The sequence below is a fragment of the Myotis daubentonii genome, chromosome 11 (assembly GCF_963259705.1).
Source record: "Myotis daubentonii chromosome 11, mMyoDau2.1, whole genome shotgun sequence".
In the NCBI taxonomy this organism is placed as follows: domain Eukaryota; kingdom Metazoa; phylum Chordata; class Mammalia; order Chiroptera; family Vespertilionidae; genus Myotis; species Myotis daubentonii.
The window spans coordinates 59,859,954-59,865,722 of record NC_081850.1 but is presented as its reverse complement, the minus strand read 5'-3'; the positions used below and the strand labels follow the sequence as shown (position 1 = coordinate 59,865,722).

At 43.5% G+C, this 5,769-nt stretch overlaps 1 pseudogene; it reads right to left on the bottom strand.

Annotated features, from left to right (window-relative positions):
* Positions 1 to 1,056: 1,056 nt before the first annotated feature.
* On the bottom strand, positions 1,057 to 4,785 carry LOC132211714 (ornithine decarboxylase antizyme 1-like; annotated as a pseudogene).
* Positions 4,786 to 5,769: the final 984 nt, after the last annotated feature.

Sequence of the window (5,769 nt, the reverse complement as noted above, 5' to 3'; positions counted from 1 at the left end):
TCTTATACCTCTTTGACCCAGACGTGACTATTTCACTTCCAAACGGTCTTCCCGATTCTTCAAGTTTCCACGTCCACCTCCTTGGTTCAGGCCCTCATCATCTCTTGCTTGGGACATTCTACATCCCCTCTGACTAGTCCCCCAGTGCTGTTCCTCTCCTAAGTGCTGGTACCATTTTTCTAAATCACATGCTTCATCCTGCTAACCCAAGCCCAACTTACCGATCCTCTATGGCTCTTTTCAAAATATATTCTGAACATGATTGACATGCCATTGAACCTCATTACCACCTTTTCTTCTAACCTTGCTTCCTGTACCCTGTGCTCCAAATATATGGCCCTGCTTGTTTCCCCCCTAAGACGCCAAATGCTTTCATGTGGCCTTTGCTCAGGCTGGTCACTGTTATTATATTATTTTATTTTTTTTAAGATTAAAGAAAAATGAGGTTCTGGTTCCCAAACACTAACTTCAAAGTGCTCCTTCCACAGCTCTGGAATCAATCCCCTTTTTGCCCTTTTAAGATTCTTGCTGGCATTTAAATTTGTTGTTCCTGCCAAAGGAAATAAACATGGTATTTAATTTTTTGAGCAGTCCCATTAGAGTTTTTCTTTTCAAAAGGGGCCCGTTTGCTATCGCAGTGGGTAGTGTCTCCATAGAAATGCTGGCAGTGTAAAGTTTCTGAGCCTTCTGTAGGCCTTTGAGTGCCCCTAAGGAAGGAATGGTGTGCTACTCATCTTTTGATATATCCCCAGTGCCTGGCATGTAGGAAATATTCAGAAAGTGTTTGTTCAGATAGCATCTAAATTAGCATTGGGACCAGGAAGTAAGATCGGGAGAGGGCACAAATGTTGCCAGCCAATTGCAGAGAAAAGCTGCCAAGCATATAATCTATGAGCCGAGAGGCTGGGGTCACCCCATTCCCTGCAGCGAGGGCCTCCAAACCTGTCAGATGTCAGTTGCATTTGCAAAGCTAGGAGTTCAGGTGGAAGGTTGGATTTTTCTTCATTAAACTTGTCATTCCCCAAGGTGGGGCTCTGACAGGAACCCAGTGAGATGTCAAGCTGAGACAGCTGTTGCCAAACCTGGTGGAGGCATCCAGACAGCCGGAGATACAGCTGCTGCCTCAGACTTCACGGGCAGCATCCTTCTCTTCTCGAAGGAGGTCACAATGCTTAACAAACAAATGGCAACTGTGAAGCAGTCGTGGTACGAAGACAGAGACAGAATTGGATCTGAGACAGAGCACATGGATGTGAGTCTCAGTTCTGGTTCTTAGTAGCTGAGTGACTCTGAGCAGGTTGTGCCACCCCTCTGGGCCTCATTTTCCTCACTCATAATACAGGTTGCTGTGGACACTGAATGAGATCATGTATATGGAAATGTTTTAGAAACTGTTCAAATGTTAGGTAACGTTAGAATATATTAAAATTATTTTTAGTTTTCAACACACACACACACACACACACACACATTAAGTGTAGAATGGTCAAGTCAACACATGTTCACTCACTGTCCATCATATGCCCAGCTCTCGCTCTCAACTGTGATAGATGCAGAAGTTTATAATGCCAGTTTCCTGACTAAGAAATTGACCATCTAGTTGGGAGATGGGACTAATTTTGTTGTTCACTCCCCATGTTTCTATAGAGGGGAAGACATTTCTACTCCACAACCAACGTGGAATATTTCTATTTCTTTTCTCATTCTTTTTTAAAAATAGTTATAGTAATTTTTGTCCATTTCTTTTTAAAATTTTTTTCTTTATTGATTAAGGTATTACATATGTGTCCTTATCGCCCCATAGCTTCCCCACCCCAGTCATGCCCTCACCCCCCCTGTTTTCTCATTCTTCTTAAGAGAAGAGGGGTAATTTAGACTATTGGTGAGCTTGGGCAAAGGGGCTGAGGATGGTGGCTCAGCACCTTTTCCCTTCTCTCTTCCTGAATTAGTAGATCATTGGGCATATTTGCTTTCTCTACTCTTTGTCGCAAAGTAAGCCTTTGGGTGGCATGGGGGTCCGGGGGAACAGTGGTTGGCCAGCTCTCTCAGAGGCTGTGTGGGCAGGTTAAGTTCTGGGGGAGAGTATTAAGGCTTCGTTCTTTAATCTGTCAACATCTAAATGTCCTCCCTTTTGGGGGGAAGCACCTGCTACTTACCCCAAGGGCTTGGACTTGCCTCAGGATCCAATGACCTCTCTAAGTTTAGGTTATTTAAATTAGACCAGTGCCTTGGGAATTCTGAAGTCTCCCCAGCTGGGCTTCCCCCTCCACATTCTACAGAACAGTTCTGAATGCACTCTGATAAGGAGTTTCTTCATCTTTGGCTTAGAACTCTGTTAACTGTGTTTTGTTTATCCTACTTGGAATTTGTTGACATTCTTGCATCTGTGGCTTAATATTTTTCACTAAATTTGGGACCGTTTTAGGCCATTATTTATTTATTTATTTTTAGATGTACACACTTTTATTTGGATTTTTGAAAGCAAAAGAAGGGTAGGTTAACACCTATCTTTCCAAGTTAAGACCTAAAACTGTTTCCAAAACTTCAAACTAGAAACTCCTGCTTTAAGTATAAGTAAGGATAATCTGTATCACCTTTAACCAGCAATAAAAAAGTAAAATATAAATTCTTATTTAGAATTGAAGCAAATACTTCAGTATCACAAACACACTATGAAACCTCAAGAAATACACTGCTAATTTGGAGTGAGCATTTACTTGCACAATCACAACATGCAGACAGACCCAGAAGAGGGGAGCAGGCCTGGCATTTGCACCCCAGTGCACCACCCACACAAAGAGAGGCACACAAAGGGACTTTGACCTGCGATGACCTGTCAGTGGTGGCCAAGGTGTGGGGTACAGCAGCACAGCTGCTCCTCGCCTCGTCAGAAGACGCTCTCTCCAACGTGTGGGCCATGAAGCAAGCGTCAGGTCTCTTGGGGACAAGGGCATGTCCTCTCTCACAGTCTCAGAGCCCATAAAGCGGAAGGTATGGAACAGAGCGGCTGTCATCACAGTTCTTATGGAAGCAAATGAAGACGTGGTCAGCGTGCCACTGCTCCTCCGAAAACTCGAGAAGAACTGCAAAGCTGCCTTTGCTCCCCGGGCAGAGCGCCGCCTGGGACCTCGATGTAGAGGCAGCTGCAGCCCAGCACCGCTCTCCGGTGAACGTCTTTGTCATCTGAGTCTGGTCTGGACATTGAGAATTCGAGTCTGGTTACTAGACGTTAGTTCCTCTGTTATATCCAGCCTATTACTAGAGTAAAATAAATTAGCTGAAAAATCCTGATCCCTCTAACCCAGTGGTTCTCAACCTTGGCTGCATATTAGAATCACCTGGGAATCTTTTTAAAATCCGGATTTCTGGGCCTCATCCTTCGGGAAATTCTGTTTCTTTGTTACTAATGTTGTGGCTCCACCCCATAACAAAGAAACAGAATTTCCCGAGGATGAGGCCCAGAAATCAGGATTTTACAAAGATTCCCAGGTGATTCTAATGTGCAGCCAAGGTTGAGAACCACTGCTCTAACTGTTCCCTCAGCCACCTGGGATCTTCAGGGGTGGGTGAGGGACATCAGGAGAACCACGGAGGCCCTGCCCTGGACCCAGGTCACTGCAGCAGGGAAGGGCGACCTGCCAACCTGGTGAGAGGGGTCACCTCAGGAAATGAGAGTGGGGAGGCTGAACAAAGGTGGGGGGAGGACTACTGCATGCTTTTTTGTACACTTCTGAATGTTTTTAGTTTAAATTTTTTTTTTTTTAATTTCAGAAAGGAAGGGAGAGGGAGAGAGAGATAGAAACATCAATGATGAGAGAGAATCTTTGACTATCTGCCTCCTACTGGGGACCAAGCCTGAAACCTGGGCATGTGCCCTGACTGGGAATCGAACGGTGACCTCCTGGTTTATAGGTCCACGCTCAACCACTGAACCACACCGGCCGGCTGAATATTTTTAGTCTTTTATTTAAAAGTATTCACCTATATGTGTATGAAAAAAAATGGAAAAACTGCTTGGGAAAGGATATTGAGGCAGTATTGTGGAGGCCCTGAGAAGTTTGTGTTTAAATCCATGAATCTAAGGAGCTGTGATGTTTTTTGAGCAGAGTGGTAGCAGCAGGCTCAGGAGAGAAGTATGTTGAAATGATAAGGTTTGGATTTAAGTAGGGAAAGGAGATCCCAGGATGAGTCTCAGAAATGTTCCACTCGAGTCCCAGCCTCAGGAGCAGAAGAGCGATACTCCGGGTTATTGTCCCCCGTGTTTGTAGTTAATGAAGAACCCACGAGACAATTTGCGGTAACAACAGAAATGAACTTAAAGGGTCTCTTAGCCACTATCAGAGAGACCCATAATGTTTGTGTGTCACAGAAAGCAAGGAAAGGGAGAATCTCATTAAGGAACTGACCAACAGGGTCAAGTGGTGCTTCCATTTTTGCTTTTTTCCAATTTATTCTCCAAACAGCAGCCAGAGCAGTCTTTGTAAAGCGCCCATCTGATTGTGTTGCAACTTCAGTGGTTTTCCTAGGATCTTTCTAAGTAGAGCTGATGAAGAAAGCTCTCAGTTCCTTTCTGGTTGTAAGCCTAGAGGTCCCTGGGGTCATATGTCCCTTCCCTTCCCCTGCTTGGAGGAGCCAGATTGAGAAAGAGATGTGACAAAGCAGAGAGCAGCGGAGATGAAAAACAGAGGGAAGGAGAACTAACAGAAGTTAAGCCCCGAAATCCAGTCTCACTTTGAGGCCTGGTATGCCAAAGCTCTTTTTGAATTTGGTTACATTTTTGCCCATGCTAGTTGAATTTCTATCTCTTGGAGCCTAAAGAATCCTGAGTAATAAACTCCCCCTTATTGTTGTATTCCTTAGAACATTTAACTGGGACTCAGATTTTATCTGTTGGCAGTACATTTGAATTGTTCTGATGAAGTTTATGAGGATTTATGGCACCTAAAGTCTCTCTGTCTGCCTTATATATACAAAGAATTCTGCCTAGCTGAATGGGGGAAGTTGTGGGAGGTGACTCAAGGAGCCATTACATTTTTATCTTGAGGTACATCCTGTGACTTTGGTGGTCATTAGTGCTGCTTACCATCATTCCAGTTCCCCTTTCTGGCATCACTCTCCGTGACATTGAATGTGAGCATGTGATTTGCTTTGATAAATAAAATGCAAGTGGAAGGGGCATGGGAGACTTCTGCACAGAATCTTCAGGAGGTTGTGTGCAATTCTCACATTCCCTCCTTGCTTCTCTGGAGATGGTGAAAGCACATGTTGAGACGAAACTTCCATCATCTAAGTGATTGTGATGGCTGATACCCCGTCCTTCTACCCCCCCCCCCCCCCAAACAAGCTTGATCATGTAGGTGAGAAATAAATGTTTTTTAAGTCACTGAAATTTTGGGGTTGTTTGTTATCACTATACAACCTGTCGTATCCTGATTGATATAACCATTAAAAAATTTGAGTATTATAAATTCCAGGAGATGTTGAATTTGGACTTGACTATCTACATTGACAATAATTATGGAAACAATGGAAGTAAAGATGTCAACTGATGTTTAGAAAAATCATTTTCCCAACTCCCTCAGATTTCGTAGACCTTACATTACTTTTTTGGTAGGGTCTGCTAATTACTTCTCTCAAACCCATATTAAAGCCCTAGGTAAATATTTTATTTTGCTGTATTTTTTCAGTCTGTTACTGTTGGTGATTTCTGATCTTTATAAAATACTTTTCATTATTAGCTCCTCAAGTACAATTCAATTTGAATGCACT